The sequence below is a fragment of the Ictidomys tridecemlineatus genome, chromosome 11, assembly GCF_052094955.1.
Source record: "Ictidomys tridecemlineatus isolate mIctTri1 chromosome 11, mIctTri1.hap1, whole genome shotgun sequence".
Taxonomy (NCBI): Eukaryota; Metazoa; Chordata; class Mammalia; order Rodentia; family Sciuridae; genus Ictidomys; species Ictidomys tridecemlineatus.
This window is the reverse complement of record NC_135487.1, coordinates 124,336,084-124,353,274: the sequence shown is the minus strand read 5'-3', so window position 1 is coordinate 124,353,274 and position 17,191 is coordinate 124,336,084. Positions and strand designations below refer to the sequence as shown.

The 17,191-nt window shown below is 44.7% G+C and overlaps 2 pseudogenes; both read left to right on the top strand.

Annotated features, from left to right (window-relative positions):
* The first annotated feature begins 401 nt into the window (after positions 1 to 401).
* LOC144367806 (COMM domain-containing protein 2 pseudogene) lies at positions 402 to 1,162 on the top strand (annotated as a pseudogene).
* Positions 1,163 to 3,599: 2,437 nt separating this feature from the next.
* LOC144368747 (CREB-regulated transcription coactivator 3 pseudogene) lies at positions 3,600 to 7,822 on the top strand (annotated as a pseudogene).
* The last annotated feature ends 9,369 nt before the right edge of the window (positions 7,823 to 17,191 follow it).

Sequence of the window (17,191 nt, the reverse complement as noted above, 5' to 3'; positions counted from 1 at the left end):
CATTCCCACATCATTCCATATGCATGGTCAACTCTAGATATATTAACCATGTTAATATTTTAAAAGTAAATGTTAAAATGATTAGTGGAAAGTATTGCAGATAGCTTTTAAAACACATAAAAACACACGATCACATGAGAAAAGATTATTAATTTGAGCACATAAAATTAAAATCATCTTGGGTTAGGGCTGGAGCTCGGTGGTGGAGTGCTTGCCTACCATGTGCAAGGTGCTGGGTTTGATTCTCAGCACCACATAGAAGTAAATAAATAAAATAAAAGTATTGTTTCAAACTATAACTAAAAAATATTTTTTAAAAACATTAAAGACATCTGTATGTCCAAAGATGTCTTAAACAGGAAGACCAGGGTGCTGCGGGGGAAAAAGAGTGCCCAGCGAAGATGCTGCTGGACTTGTGGGAAGAGCCTAAGGAGCAGCTGGCCTTCCTGCAGAAGTGGTAGTGGAGCTTGAGTGGATCGGGGTGGAGTTCCTGAGGCCAGGGACCATGCCCAAGGTCTACGAGGGCGCCGCCAGGAAGCTCAACGTGAGCAGCAACACTGTCCAGCATGGTGTGGAAGGGTTGACCTACCTGCTCACCCAGAGCTCCAACTCATCATTTCTGAAGTGGATTTCCAAGACTCTGTTTTTCTTCTGGGATTCTCTGAAGAACTGTGCAAATTATTGCTTCAGCTTTACCTGGACAACAGAAAAGGGATCAGAACTATTCTGGGTGAATTGGCACCCAGCCTTCCCAGTTACCACAGCCTTGAGTGGCGACTACATGTACAACTTGCAAGCAGAAGTCTCAGGCAACAGATTCAGCCAGCAGTGACTATCAAACTACACCTAAATCAGAATGGAGACCACAACACCAAAGTTCTGCAGGCAGACTCAGCCACCCTACTGCATTTAGTTCAGCAACTGTAACAATCCTTGGAGGAGATGAAAACAAACCACTGTAGGAGAGTAGGTCACAACATCAAGTAGGACCAAGTGTTAAGGTCCTAATGCCTTTGACTCATTTGTGAATGGATGAAATTCAGGAATTACTTTTCAGAATTAATTTTTATTAATTGGTGTTGATAAATGCATCTAGATTCCATGAAATTACTTTTCCTTTTCCAGGATATTGAGGTCACGGTCAGAAGCTCAAGTCAGGTTCCTTTTCTGGTACTCAATGTGGTCAGCTTCTTGACAGATTGAAATGGAATTTTGTATTTTAAATGTGTAAATAGGATTGAATCAACTAGAAATAAATCTATACTGTTCATATCTTCTATATATATGAGTAATACCCTGGTTTTGGTACATTTTTGTCTGCTTAACTAGCATTTTCCTCCTTATTGATCAATTTTGAGAATAAAATTTACAGGTGATTCCTTTCCTATTCAGAGTATTTATAAATAGTACAATATTTCTGACTTTTAAAAGCATCTCATGATGTTACTAGCTACAGAATAATGTAAAGTGAGTATGAGTTTTTTAAATTATATGCCCATATTGTTATAAGAAGTTCATGCATTTTTCTTTGAATGTAAACATAAGTAGTTTTTACCATATTGCTGAAGTTTGACTTATGGTTCATTGACTTAAGACGTACTCAATTTTGTGTGACTGTTAATAATATTTTCAGAAGGATTAATTTTTCCCATATACCCAAAGCAACTAAGAGACACACTGTCATTTACATTTGTAAATAATGGATACAAGAATAATGTGATCATTGCTTGATTATCCAGGGGAAAAATGATGTCTTAAACTAAAAATGTTTAGAAATTTAAGAATATATTTTCAATATAACTGATAGAGTTTCAATTTAATTTACACACTTGAAAATTAAAAATATGTAAAGATAACCTACAAATTGGTAAGAAAAATATAATTAATCTAGTTAAAAATGACCAAAATATATGACCAGAAATTTTACAAAGGAATACAAATGTCTATCAAACACAGAAAAGGAATATAACATTATCAATAACAATAAATATAGACCTCATAATGAAATAGCTTCTGAAGGTTTTATTGCCAACAGCTAAGAGCCCCTGAGAAAGTGCCTGGACACCTCCAAGGAGACTAGACCCAGGGCATCTCACATGTGATCGACACTTGTAGCAACTGTTGCTGCTTCTAGGAAGAGAGCTGGGTGTGGTCCCTGGGCTGACCTCTCATATGCCCTGTGACCAGCAGCCACATTCCTAGCACATATACCACGGACAGTCCCACACAAGGGAGGCCTGTGCCTGAAGCTTGTAGCAATGAGGTTCAGAGCAGCAAAAACCTGGAGACCTCTCAAAAGTGCATAAGCAGGAGAGTGAGCAAGGCAACCAGGAACATCCACAGGCTGACTCCAGTCAAAACCAGTGAGCACAGTGGGTGAGTTTAAGGACCACCACTCTTTGATGGCTATTTTTATGTGTCCAGCTGGCAAAGTTATGGTCCCCAGTTGTTTGGTTAAGCATCAGTCTAGATGTGGAAAAATACTTCTTAGCTGTGATTAACATTGACTTTGAGTAACACAGGCCACACTTTATAGTGTAGGTGGACCTCATCTAATCAGTTGACTGCCTGAAGAGCAAGAACTGAGGTTCCTAAAGCAGAAAGGATTATTCTCAAGGCTGAAACATAGAAGACTCACCTGAGTTTTCAACCTGCTAACTTATGGAATTGACTGGAGATTGCAGCATCTACTTTTTCCTAAATTTCCAGCCTGCTGGCAAGTGCCATGGATGGTCTGCTCCCATAATATGAAACAACACATCAAAACTAATCTCTCTCCCATTCTCTCTCTCCTTATCTCTTCCTAGACTACACAGAATGCAGATACATTCAACAGAATATTTTTGTTAAATTAAAGGATCACTAAAATGTTATACATTTATATGCATTTGTACACACACACAAACACATACACATACACATATAATGTTAGGAATACTAACAGCTTCAATAAAACTTCAAAGAAAGTGAGAGAATAAGAACTCCTAAAGGTGAAAGGAGGCAGGGGAAAGCATATACTTCCATGACAGTTGTTACACTTAGAAAAAAAAGTAATTGTTACTACTTTTCAAGGTAGGTTTATGAGAAATAACTAAAAACTTAATAAAAGCAGGCCAGTATGGACAATGTAAGTGTGTTATCAATGTGAGTTATGGGCAATTGAATCTTTGGCATCTGATATCTTTTGAAACATGAGAAAATAATCAATGTTTCAATGATGTGCATGGATTTATGGGGGCAGTGGATGGAGGTCGAAGAGGAAACCAAAGCCACATGCTGAGGAGAGACACTTTCCCACACTTGTGCTCATTTTTCAGTCATCTGACCAGCGAACAGAACTGTGCAATCTTGGCTGTCCCTGGAGTCACCTGGGAAGTTCTTAGTGCCTGGATCTCGCCCCCAGACATCCACATTTCTTGGCCTTAGCATGAGTTTAGGAAAGGGCATATCTGAAGGCTCACCAAGGGGTTCTCAGTGCGGGACAGGATGCTCTCAAGCTGCAGGTGTCTGAGCTCTGATTTAAAGTTAGTTTCAAGCAAGTGAAAAACACAACCAGATCTGCTTTGTACAAAGAGTACAGGGCAGAGGGTAGAGGACAGATGATCAAGAAGACAGGCTGGCAGTCGCAAGGCAGTTGGACTCCCTTCTTGGTGGCTTTGGAGAAAGGTGAGGCATTTGGAAGCAAATGTGCTGACTGCGGTGTGTGGAGACCAAGAGGGGAAGATGCTCAGGGGTGTCTGGTGGGACCCAGCATTTCAAGTTCGTGATTAGGTAGGTAGTGATATGATGTGATTAGGAAGTAGTGATGGTGAGCAGATTGGAACCCCTGGCCCTTTGATGTGCCAGCTTTGCAGTGCCTGGGAACTCTTTGCTGCAGAAAAATAATTGTTAATCATTGGATGGCTTGAGAGAAGGTTAAAAGCAATGAGTGATTATGGGCATGGTGAAATATTCCTGTAATCCCATCTGCTCAGGAGGTTGAGGCAAAAGGATCCTGAGTTCAAAGCCAGCCTCAGAAAAGTGAGATGCTAAGCAACTCAGTGAGATCCTGTCTCTAAATAAAATACAAAAAAGGGCTGGGATGTGGCTCAGTGGTTCAGTGACCCTGAGTTCAATCTCTGGTACCCTTACTCCCCCCCCCAAATTTTTTTTAAATAAAAGCAATGAGTGATCTATGGGTTTCCTCCCAGAGGGCTGTTCAGGAAACTTTGCTTCTCGTTCTCTGGTTCCTTGTGCCATGTCAGTTGGTGGCACAGCTTCTCTAGCGCAGGATTGATAGTTACTATGAAACCCACAGACTTCTCATGAGTTGTTCCACGGGGCCAGTTGCACTCACCTCTGTCTTCAGGTTTCCAAAATGCTGGTGTAGTCCCATGAACATCTTCTTGGTTTTATTTTATCTGTTTTTAAACAAAAGCGAGGATCCATTGAATTGTCACCTAAAGTAATTAGCAAATAACATTTTCCCCCTTAGTTCACAGTGTCACAGCAAACCATCTAAAAGGTATTCATTAGCAGAGTCATTTTAATATTAATAAACCTAATGATGACTTAAAAGCAAATTAAACATTTAATCTTTCACTAATTCATGACATAGAAAGCCTAGTTATTATGGAGTGCGCTCGCTGTGGCTCGCTGGCTCCGGGGCCGCAGCGGCTCCTCTGCCGGGTCGCGCCGGACGACGGGCTTCGGGCGGCGGCTTGGGCGGCCTGCGGACGGACGGGTGGGTGGAGTCGCAGGCCCGCGCCTGCCGTCTCGCCTCCTGCCAGCGCGGGGTCCGCGCCGTGGCCGCCTCGCCGGGCTCGGGCAGCGCCAACCCGCGGAAGTTCAGTGAGAAGATCGCGTTGCACACGCAGCGGCAGGCCGAGGAGACGCGGGCCTCCGAGCAGCTCAGGACCGACCTCACCCTGTCGCGGGTTCCGTTTCAGAAGCTTCAGCAACTGCGCCTTACACAGTATCATGGAGGATCCTTACCAAATGTGAGCAGCTGCGGAGCAGTGCCTCAGAGTTTCAGCCATCGTTTCATCAAGTTGATAACATTCGCGGAACCCGCCACCATGGGTTGGTGGAGAGGCCAGCCAGAAACCGCTTCCACCCCCTTCACCGACCGTCTGGGGACAAGCCAGGACGACAATTTGATGGTAGTACTTTTGGAGCCAATTACTCTTCACAGCCCCTGGATGAGAGTTGGCCAAGGCAGCAACCTCCTTGGAAAGAAGAAAAGCATCCTGGGTTCAGGCTAACATCTGCACTTAACAGGACCAATTCTGATTCTGCTCTTCACACGAGTGCTCTGAGCACCAAGCCCCAGGACCCCTATGGAGGAGGGGGCCAGTCAGCCTGGCCTGCCCCACACATGGGTTTCTGTGATGGTGAGAATGATGGACATGGGGAAGTGGCATCTTTCCCTGGCCCATTGAAAGAAGAAAATCTGTTAAATGTTCCAAAGCCACTGCCAAAACAACTATGGGAGACCAAGGAGATTCAGTCCCTGTCAGGGCAACCTCGATCCTGTGATGTTGGAGGTGGCAATGCTTTCCCACATAACGGCCAAAACATAGGCCTCTCACCCTTTCTGGGGACCCTGAACACTGGAGGGTCATTGCCAGATCTAACCAACCTCCATTACTCGGTGCCCCTGCCTGCCTCCCTGGATACCAGTGACAACCTCTTTGGTAGTATGAGTGTGGGGGAATAGTGTGGGCAACCTCCCAGCTGCTATGACTCACCTGGGGATAAGAAGCTCCTCTGGTCTCCAGAGTTCTCGGAGTAACCCCTCCATTCAAGCCATGCTCAATAAGATCGCGCTTTCCTCTTCCCTAAATAGCCACCCACAGACATCAGTTGCCAACGCGTCTGCTCTTCACCCTTCGCTCCGATTATTTTCCCTTAGCAACCCATCTCTCCCCACCACAAACCTAAGTGGCCCTTCTCGGCGCAGGCAGCCTCCCGTCAGCCCTCTCACACTTTCTCCTGGCCCTGAAGCACATCAAGGTTTCAGCAGACAGCTCTCTTCAACCAGCCCACTGAACCCATATCCTGCCTCCCAGATGGTGTCCTCAGAGCGAAGCCCACTTTCCTTCTTGCCCACAGAAGCTCAAGCTCAAGTATCCCCACCACCCCCTTACCCCACACCCCAGGAGCTCACCCAGCCTCTCCTACAGCAGCCCCACACTCAAGAGCCCCCTGCCCAGCAGCCCCAGGCAGCCTCATCCCTGCCACAATCAGACTTCCAGCTTCTCACGTCCCAGGGCTCGTCTTTGACCAACTTCTTCCCAGATGTGGGCTTTGACCAGCAGTCTGTGAGGCCAGGCTCAGCCTTTCCTCAACAGGTGCCACTGGTGCAACAAAGTCATCGAGAACAACCGGAGTCATTTCATTTGAGACCTAACCTATATTCCAACTGCGGGAACTTCCCCAACACAATCCTGACAGAAGATTCAAGCACCAGCCTGTTCAAAGACCTGAGCAGTGCGCTAGCAGGCATGCCTGAGGTCAGCCTGAATGTGGACACTCCATTTCCATTGGAAGAGGAGCTCCAAATTGAACCCCTGAGCCTGGACGGACTCAGCATGTTGAGTGACTCCAGCATGGGTCTGCTGGACCCCTCTGTGGAAGAGACATTTCGAGCTGACCGACTCTGAGCAGAAAGCACCAGAACAGGAAAATCCCTGAAACAGCCAAAACAAAGCAAAATAGAATGGAGCCAATGAACACCCTGGACTTTAGTTATCTCAACATGGAAGGAATCAACCCCATGGTTTCAGGCTTTCAGCTGAGGTTCAGTTTCAGACTCCATGGCTTTTTCTAGACACAGCTATGTCCTGCCTCCAAAGCCTGTGGCACAAGTTGTGCTGCTGCAGACAGGCTGCTTTAGAGCTTCCAATGAACTGGAAAGCTCATCCTGTGACCCCTCCATCTTTTTATTGGCTGTTTAGTTGGTCAATACGTAAAAGTAGAAAATATCATGTAATGGGAGGCCTCAGTAGTGTCATGTAGTGCTCAGAACCACTGATCTCAATCAACACTGAAGACAGGACATGGGACTGAAGACACCGGAGGCAGGCAGAAGCTGTGGGCCCATAGCATTGGCTCAGCATTGTGCAACGGTACCAAAGCACCACAATGCCCTCTTCGATCTGGCTGTTAAGGCCAGGCACCCTCCAGCTGGAGGACATTCCAGGGCTTAGGCAAGAGCCATGTTTCTCTCAGATGCCTTACTTATAATATGAAGAAGTTTAACCACAAGTCCAAGGACAGGCTTGAGTGCAGCAAACCACTGCTAGTTTTTTATCCCAGTTTGTAATCTCTTTACTGCTGCTTCAATACACCTTTTCCTCATGGACAGGAGGAAAAGGAAGACTATTTTATTCAATCACTGAAAAAAGATTCCTGATAATGGATGAGCCTGAGTAGAACATGCTCCTTCCTGGAGACTGGGCAAGAAAGAGAGGGGACTGTAGGTATCTCAGACACAGGATGACCTCCAGACAAACTCCAGACAAGCACAGTTCTCCCTACACACCAACTGGAAGGAGCAGATGGAGGTTCTTTCACTCACCCAGCAGCTGAATTTCCCTGTCCTCCCCAGAGTGGCTTCTCTGTGGGTCTAGACCATAAGCTCCTAGAGGGCAGGGGCTGTGCCTTATTCCTTATTTAACCCATAGTGCCCAAAAAGTGCCTGGCATGGAATAAGTGCCTCATGACTGTGTATTGAATACACACATGTGTGTTCGTGTGCATGAATGAATGAATGAATGAATGAACAGATCTGCCATGCTGTAAGGCAGTCTAATCTATAGCTATCCCACTCCCTACCAAATCTTCTCAGAGCTTTAGCTGTTCTAATGCTTGTGCCTGTGCTTAAGTTAAGCATGCACTTTAATATGCTTTTAACACTAGGTGACCAAATCTACCACTAGACTTGGGATCATGCTCCATAGCAGATAGGTGGCAAGGCCCCCAAGTGCTGGTACCTAAGGGATCCTGACTAGGCCTCCACCTCAAAAGATCTTCCCTCTCACATCCATGCTTTTCTGTAAATGACTTCAAACATGCTTTGAGGTAGAAGAAGTAATTTTATAGTAAATAAAATTTTGGTTCATGGTTATTCATTAATACCTTATCATAAAATGGTTTGATCCTATTTCCATCTGCCTCCTCTAACTTAGCCCCTGAATGGAAAACATGACGTTACCCACAGAGCACTGAAAGGGAAGAGCTAAGCAATGAGAAGACAGCATGGGGAGGAAGAGAACCCTGGAGGAGGGATAAGATGCTAGAACCTTTGCTTGGACTACTCCCACCCAAAGAATTAAGACTACACAAGGAGGGTCTGAATCTGACACCTCTGTGCCTATGGCAAGAAGAGTCTGGTAGAGGACCCTGGCTGGGTGGCTCTCCAGACCTCAATCCTTGGCCTTATCTCTGATTTTTCAAACAACCCTGATGGTGCCTTCACTCCACCTACCTTTGGAACCCAAGAATTCCTGTTTTTGCCATTTTCCCTGAATCTGCTGTTAAATTAGGAAACCAACCAAGTCTTCCTTGCCTGATTTCTGCTTCAGGAAGGGGCTCTTGGCCTCCCCTGGCAAGCCTTATTCCCAATTAAACTTTCAAATCCCTTTATGTAGATCTCAGAGGGGGGGTAACTTTTTGTTAAAATAAAAGTGCCTTCCAGTTGTAAAGCTACCCAAAACCCCAGTGTGCTAATAGAAGCCAGCTCCTACGTCAAAGGCCCCCAAATCAGATCTTGCCTTTCAGACAGAAAATGGTACAGATGTCATAAGAGTATGCTATTTGAGGAAAGGGGGGTCCCAACGTAATCCGCTCTTTGCATAGTACCTTACTCATGGGAGTCATGGCATCAGAGTCCTAGTTCATGTTACACAGCAGCCCTGCCTTGCAACAGAGACCCCAAGACCCACAGGATGAGTTGCACTGCCCCTGGGACATTTTCTAGGTTACTGTAGAAGTGTAGACACCCAGGGGAAGTCAGTAATGAGGACAATGTGGTTTAGCACTGAATTAAATCTGCCCTTAGCTCCATCAGTCTGGTCTTTTCTTGTGAAAAGATTCTGGGTATTATAAAGCCCGCCTTACCTAGATGGTATTAGGGACACCGGGGACAGTGTTACCTGCCCCTCAGCATGTAAGCCTGCACTCACTGCTGCCTTTGTGACAAGCCAGCCTTGGTCCTTATCATTGGAAATAGCTATAGACTTCAGAAAAAAACAAAACAACTATTTTTGAATATTTAGTTTTGTCACAAGACATCAATCATACTACTCTCATTTACTAGCAGTTAAAAATCATAGTACTAAAAACCTATTTGTTACCATTTTTAATTTCTGTATGGTTGTGGTTTTTAAGACATATGGTGTTAGGAGAAAAATTTTCTTGGTCAGATCAAGATCATCATCAGTTCTGGGTTGGGGATATAGCTCAGTTGGTAGAGTGCTTGTCTTGCATGCACAAGGCCCTGGGTTAAATCCCCAGCACTACACACAAAAAACAACAACAAAAAAAATCAATTCTCCTTTGTCCTATTCCTTTCTCCTAAGTCTACTGTATATTACCTGAGTTGAAATGTTGTGTATCCAAGTCCATGCGCATATTTGAAGACATTTTCGGTTCTAACCCTTGGTGGCTCCTCTGATTTATGCACAGGTGGTTCCTAGTGTGTCTCCACATCTTCATGGATGGGACCATCACAGCAGCTAATCAGACTTCCTGCCAGTGTCCTGGATCCCAGGGCCCATTGTTAAATGATATTTAAAGATTGGAATTTGTATAAAATAGCTTTCAAGTTTTATAATGCATCATTTTACATCTTTCGTAATTAAAAGCAGCACAATAAGGTTGAAAAAAAAAGAAAGCCTAGTTATTATGACTTCAATAAAAGGTCTTTTGGATATTATCACATTTTATTTGGAAAGAAACTGAAGGGTAAAAGTTTCTAAATCTAACTTGCAGTTCAAATCTTCCAATTCCTCCTCCTTTTCTGGAGGCAGGGTGAGGCTTAATGACTTCCTTTCACTCTTTTCTGCTCTCTTATTATGGACTTCCCATCTCCTCCTGGCTGATGATTTATTTGAGTTTCTTAGGATGGAGGAGGAATAATCCAGGGGGTGGGAAACAACCTTCAAGAGCTGCAGCTTGACTACACAGCACACGGACAGGTACCTGGGTGAAGAGCTGCAAGTGCTGGGTCCACAGGCCCCCCCTGCAGCCCCAGACACAAATGTTTGCCAAATTAAGCTCAGAAATACGTCAGGATTTTTTAAGGGAGTTGGGAGTAGAGGAAAAGCATCTCTGATTTGTGAGATCACATGAGGAGAAGATGGTTGCCTGGGCCGCTGCTCTGTCAGGTCACTGGCTCTGGAATAGAGCTAAGTACAGAAAAGGTCAGAGCCCAGTCAGAGGTTGCCCTGCCCCTCACCTCCCTGTAACTGTGCTTTGGCAGCCTGCACCTTCTGATGGACTCAGCGCCAGTATCTGCAGCTGCTCAGTCTGCCAGAGGAGCTGTGTGAAGACAGGCATTTCAGGAGGAGTCAGGAGTAGTAGGGATGAGAGCCTGGGCCTGGCTCCAGCACAGGAGAGAGTCTGAGCCTCACCAGGTTGCAGAGATGGCTGCATGGCAGCCTGGCAAAACTCAACTGCCCTGCACCCTACACACACCACAAGTGCAGCATAAATGGAAACAGACCACCCTCTTGTGATTGAGACATGACCTGGTTTCTCTACCTTTGATTTAAATTGCTTCTATGTTCTTTGCAATGCATTTTCCATTTTCAGAACAACTAACCATGGACATGCATGGGGCTATCACAGTCAGGCACACTGTTTCAGTCATCTTTCTAAGTTCATGTATTTTTAAGTCAGAAGGGTTAAACGTGGTATCAGTCTAAACTGTAAACTAGAGTAATGCTAATAGAAGCCACCTCTGGATTGCAAATTCACCAACAGAGGAATCAACCAATTGATCACAGGGTATGGATAAACAGGAATGGGCAGGGGATCATTACACCATTTTATTTACTCCATTATGATCCCTAAACTTGTAGTGATGTGTGAATGCTGGGTAGCTATTAGGGATCACAATTCAAAGTTAGTGTTTGAGAGTCCAAGTCTATCTGACCCCAAATTTAATGTACTGTACTACAGTCTACGGGTGTTATTTATGGTCCTTGTATTTATTTTTCACTGATATTCTTAAGAGTGGAGATGTATTTTTTTCTTTCCACTGATAACATCTATCTTGTGGCACTTAGTGGTTCTTTAAAAATTCTTTCTGAATAAATGACCAAAGGCACACAATGGGAGTTCCCCCATCCCACTTCTGGCTTTTGTGCACGTTGAGCCTTCAGACAGTGAGCAGGTGAGACGTATCTTCTTCCCTGCTCTCAAAAGCCCCTTATCATGAAGGAAAAAGTACATCCTCACCCAACTCCATGTTCACTTTCTTTTAGTTGTCAAAGATAGCTTTCTTATTTTTCATACTAAGCTCATTTTAAAATCTTATTCTAATTTAGTAGCAATAATAAAATATATAAAACTGTGTGAACAGAGTATACCTGAACATGGTCTGTTCCATCATAAGTGGGTTCTGAGACACGTAGCATTTCATTGCTCTGGGAGATCCACTGGCTTCCTTCTCGTTCAGCGTCTCTCACCCATGGGGTGGTCTCTAGCAACCATTCCACTCACCAGGGAATGGTTTCATTAACTGTTAACTTGGTTTTGACAAGCATACATATGAATACTGCTTGCCACTTTCTTTATTTTCAGTGAAATAGAGAGCTTTTCCACTGCACTGAGCCTTTTGAAATTTGAAATTCATTCTTCTTGTAACAAATTAGGTTGAGTCACTGACAAGCCTTGAGTACCTTCTTAAGAAAATAATTGAACTGTCGATTTTGCAATTAGACTTCAGGTGTAACCACTTTGTTTTACTTTTGTTATAATTTTAAAAAGACAAATTATTGTAAATATTAAATCTTCAGTGTGGTTTAATTCTAGAAAAGAAATATTTCCATTGTTTTATAATAATTTGTAGCTGAGAATATTTTTTTAAATTTATGTTCATCAGTCTAGAAAATTAATTTTTTGAATATTTTTCCACCTAGTTTCTTGAATTTTAAATATCTTCATCATATATATATATATATACACATATATATCTTAGATACAAAAAATTATATAGATATATAGATAGTATATCTATATATCTATGATATAGACATTGATATATAGACATAGACAGTTTTCTAATTACCACCTCAAAATCACATTCGTGCATTCATCTTTATTAATCAGAAGACTGAAAGGAAATCTTTTTCAGTGCATTTGCATTTACTTCATTTGCTACTACATTTATTACAATTAATAAAAGTAGTGCAACCAGCTTTTATTGATCATCCTTTTGATTCCAGGCTGCTGAGTACTCAGGAAACCAGAATCCTTAGATACACCAGACAACACTCCTTCCAATATGATGTTCCAGTGTTGGAGACAAACATGTCAACTGTGGCTCATGGAGCAGCAGTGCTTCTAAGGAGGAGAATGAGCCAGGAGAGTGGAGGCTTTCTGAGGGTAGGCAATGCCCTTGCAGCTTAGCAAGATCTGGGGGGCACAGGGGGACAGCACTGAAGCCACCAAGCATTCTATGCACAGGGGCTGGTACAGACAGACTACTGAAGCAGTCGTTAGAAATGCACTCAGGTTAGAAGTTCAGCTGACAGGTGTATGCTGGGGACAGGTGGGTCTGGTTGTGTTCATCTGTATTCTGAGTACAGGAGGCAGAGCGCTCCAGGTGGGCAGGCTATCTGGCATTTCTGTAGTTGTGCCAGGACATCCCTGTGACTTGAGTCTGGCCCTTGGAGAAGCAGCATGAGCAGACATAGTGACTTTCCATCACCAGAATGCTAAGAGGCTTAGGAGATGAGGTCATGGCTAATAGGGAGGACAAAGAGGACATGGGGACCAGGGCTCAGAAGGAATCAGCAGGAGGCAGAGGAAAGGCAGGTGGAGAGCACAGAGAAGGTGGGGAGAGGTTTCAGCTACTACACAGACCAGTCTGAGAAGGTGGGAAGTCAGCAGGAGGTGGGTTAGGATGCAATGGCTGACCCTGAACAAGGACACCTGGGACCCAGGACAGCTGGGAGAACTGGAGCAGCAGGCACCATCTCTCTTCTCCACGTGGCACCTGCATATCAGACCTGGTCCATCTGTGACTTCTGAGTCTGCTCAGTCCTCCTTCCATGTAAATGCCTTCTTTCACTCTCAAGCAAACAGATTAAATTTGCCATGAGAAAAGTTCCTCATCTAGAACCAAACCCTCTGCCTTTCAGGCCATTAGGCCATCACTATGTCACCACATGTGAGGCCCTAAAGCAAGTGTTCATGCTTTGCACCCACTTAATGGAAGCCCCACCTGGGAGGAACCTGGAAGAGGCAGAGCTGGGCTGATGCAGGGCTCCCAGCAGCCCCGCCTCCCTGGGACCTGAGGCAAGTGGATCTGCATCCAAGTGGCAGCAATAGAGGCTCAGTGGCAAAGTGGCTCTCTGGGTTTGGATGCCAGATGGAGCAACATGATTTCAATTTATTTGGAAATAAACAAGCAGCCAACCTTGATTCTAGATATGACATAGTCATATTTGTGTTTCAAGAAGCTGGAGAAAATGAAGTGCCCAGATGTTTACGAGGCAGAGTCCATTGGGAGAGGCTTGAGGCAGGGGATTATTAGAAGCGAATTTCCTTAAGGGGTCCCCAGGGCTGTGCCAGGAAGGGGCAGAAGAGGTGCAGCAGCAGAGTCGTGTTGGGGACTCTGGAAGAGAAAGACAGAGGTCATGGGTGCCTACTTTCCCAGCATTCGTAGCCAGAGGCATGTCTCATATTTGAAATAGGGAACCCAGAAAAGAAGACATGGAGGAGAGGAGAGTGGAATTAGGTGAAGCTTTAAAGGACCAGCAGTTTGAGAGGCCTGGCAGGCACAGGGAAGAGAAGGTCTCCAGACTCAGATAAACCCAGGTTTGGGGAGATGTGTGCAGGGGAACTCTGTGTGATCCAACTGGGGGAGGAAAGCAATTGAGAGAACTAAAAAAAAAAGGAAAGTCCCAACAAATGCAGGCATCCAAGGCAAGCAGGAAAGGAACGTTTAGAAACCAAGCTGCCAGTGAGGATGGAGGCCCATCGAGAGGATAACTTCCAACCCAGTGAAGCAGCTCTGCCTGGGAGAGGCCCTGGCTGGGAACAGACCCTCCCAGTACCAAGGCCCAGAACCTGCAGGGCTGAGGCCAGACAACAAGTGAAGCCAGAGGTGAATGCTGTTGGGTCATGTGATCAGAAAGCTTCCTGCCAATCAAGGTGGGGCTTAAGCAAAGGGCCTTATGTGGCAGGACCCAGATAACTCAGGTACGAGGACCTGCGACTGTGAGGGATCGAGAAGGGCATTGTAGGTGCTAAGAGAGGCACCTGGGTAAGAAGACAGAAGGTAGATTTGTGTTGCACTAAAAAGGTGAAAGAAAACCACAGGAGCTTGCAAGCAAGTTCTGAGGTGCACAACTTGGTTTTCTATGTAGATGCCCCTCCCTGTACTCTGGGGTCACTCCTGCTGCCACACCTGGGGATGTGGGCACTTCTCACTGAGCTGGGACCAACCACAGAAGCCAGGGAGGGAGAAGACCCTTGTCAGGACACTGCATGGGCCCTGCAGGGTGACTGGAGAGACCTTCCAGCTGTCCTGACCCGGGCCTGGGGAAGCCATTTATCAGTCAGGGAAGGCATATAAAGGGGAGACTCAAGCATGCTCACACAGCTCTCACCCCAGTCTTGGAGCTCTGCTGGGGGATAATTTGTTTTATATATTTTACAGATGTATTTGGTAACATAGGAAGTTCCCAATGTTTATTGGGAATATAATCATATGTCCAAGTCAGGTCAGACTTCAACGACTTCTCCCCAAATTCAATGTTGACTGGGCTTTGAAAACCAGTGAAATTTTTATGTTAATTGTGCTGCCCTCTAAACTGGAAGGGAGTTTCCCTTCCCTGAGTCACTCCAACATGTGTCTGTGTTAGCTCCTGCCCAGGCCCTGCTGAATGACAGTTGCCGCACATGACCCCATCCGCAGGTGTTTCCAGGACAAAGCATCCCAGTCTCTATGTTAAAAAGGGTTTCCTTGCTGTTGAATTTAACATCAGACCAAAGATAGTGACTATGTCTTTTACCACTCAAAGAGAGCAGGGAAAATCCAATCTCCTTCTCAATGTAGTCAAAGCCAGTGCAGCATTTTTCTGGGGGAAGAAGAACGAAGGGAGGCCCACCATGTTGGGCTGTCAGACACAAGAGCTCGTGCTCAGTGCAGGTGGAAAGCAACATTGGTCATCAGGCATCCTCAAAAAGGCTAAGAGAGAGGAGAGCCACAGGAGATCTTTCCTGGCAGATATTACCTTCTTCCATCTCATTCTAAATACAGAGCTCAAAGTACACCTAGTATTTTGAGGGGTGGAAAGACCATCTTGCCATGATCATGCAAAAGAAATATAGTTATGCAATAAAGTTGAGCCAATTGTTTGCCTTTTCAAGAAAAAGAAAAGACTGGCCTTGGTTGCATTTGGTGTCCATTGCTGGACCAACCTAGGGATGAAAAGTTCTGGAGACCTGAGGAGAGCTGGCCCTTCCAATTTTTTTGTTTGTTTGTTTTGTTTTGTTTTTGCAGTCCCAATGTCTAACTCTGCAGAGGTTGAATGTACTCCTGGACATGTGGATAATCATATTGCTCATAACTCAACTCTTCACACCTTAAATTGAGCCATGATTGACTTTGGAGAAAATGTCCTCTCATATTAAATAGCCTTTTGTCTTCGCATCTAGGAAACAGAACTGTGCACTGAGCACTGTGAGTAGGGGTCAGGAGCAAGCAGTCAAGACCCTGTGCTCCCTGGTTCTGGCTGGGGTGGACAGCAGTGGTCAGAGAAGATCCAGAAGTACAGCTCTCAGACAGCTGAGTGTACTGCCACCATGGGGCAGGATGGCACCCAAGGGTGATGAGGCACAGTGACCCTTAGGGATCCTTGGTGACCAGAGGGGCCCAGGCTGTGCTCTGTGCAGAAGACCCAGCATCAGGCTGCAGATACTGCTTTCCTCTCTGATGTGAAGTGACCGGATGGTAGCAGGGTACATATCCATGAGATGCCCATGCACACTCAGGAGGCATAAGCAAAACGGTAAACCCATTGCTGGGGACCATCCTCTCTGCGCTCTGCCTAATTGCTGGAAAACTGAGGTTCAGTGGCTCCCCTTTCTTGGGCTCCATTTCTCCAAGTAGAAAATGAGTGACTGCATCTGCTGATGGCTGAGCGTTCCTCAGACACCACTCTGCTCTGTCTGAATGACATGTCATTACAGCATCAGGCAACACAGTGCAGTGGTGAGTCTCAGACATGCTTTTTAAAGGGAAATTTTGTTTCTTAATTGTTTGCCTAAAGAGTCTGTTGTACTTCCAAAAAATAAAAATACAGAAAACCGCAATAAGTGTTAAAGCAAAATACCTTTTATTTATGTAGTGAGTCTGAAAAAATTTTACTGTGCAATAGTCCCAGCCAGTCCTTTTTTACAAAAGCATTCTCATTACCTCAATTTTATTGACAAGAAATGAAAAAAGGAGAAAATTGTAGATGCATAAGAAAAATCCACTTTTAATAATGCCAAGTCGTGTTCCTATATGATATCTAAGAATTTATAATCAGATTGTATAATCAGAGTGCCAGATATGATTTTTATAGGCCCAAATATTGCTAATTCCTATTTCAAACACTATGAATATTTTTGGTAATGATTTCCACCACCTTGAAGGACTTTTAAGCCATTAGCTTATGTAGCATTCAAGTACCTGCCAAGCATTTTATTAGTCTCTCCAAGCACACAAAGTAGACCTCAAGATTCCTGTTGAAAAAATTCCAGGTTCTGAATGATAGAAAATGATCTTAAGTTGCTTTAAGAGAACTCTCAAGGTAAAGCTGTAGGAAGACTGACCAAGCCTTGGAGAAAGAAAACAAGAAAAAAAGGAAGAAACAAAGTGTCCCCCAGATTCAAGGGGAGGGGGAATTTTAAAGTAAGTGAATACTCAGTGCATCCTGGAGCTAGGTAGTGACCAGTGACCATTTGTCCTATAAGACCACAAAGGCTG